This window comes from Galeopterus variegatus, unplaced genomic scaffold (genome assembly GCF_000696425.1).
Source record: "Galeopterus variegatus unplaced genomic scaffold, G_variegatus-3.0.2 Scaffold433, whole genome shotgun sequence".
In the NCBI taxonomy this organism is placed as follows: Eukaryota; Metazoa; Chordata; class Mammalia; order Dermoptera; family Cynocephalidae; genus Galeopterus; species Galeopterus variegatus.
In genome coordinates this window covers 99,326-99,790 of record NW_007726544.1, presented here as the reverse complement: position 1 = coordinate 99,790, position 465 = coordinate 99,326, and positions in this window count along the sequence as shown.

Here is a 465-nt window from a genome sequence, read left to right as displayed (position 1 = left end):
ACTAACAAAAAGGCCACCACTGTGGCTTCCATACTCCTCTCCCAGATTATCCCAAGGTTCAGAATGCCCTCTTCCATACAAACGGACAACGGCCCATAGTTCACTGCTCAAATAATACAAAATTTATCTCAAGCCCTCTCCCTCTCTTGGTCCTTACGCTGTCCTTACCGGCCCCAGGCCTCAAGAAAAGTTAAATGCGCCACTAGGGCTCAGAAAGACATCCTTACTAAACTTTCTCTAGAACTACACCTTGACTGGATCCGCCTTTTACCCCTAGCCTTGTTTAAACTCAGGGTCCTCCCAAAGAAACCTTCAAACCTCTCCCCTTTCAAAATTATGTATGGGAGGTCCCCTTTACCTCCAGGAATCATCCCTAAACAAAAAACCATACCCCCCAATCTAGCTATCCCGTTACTCTCCCATCTTCGAGCTGAACTCTGAAAACACCAGGATTGGCTATTGCCT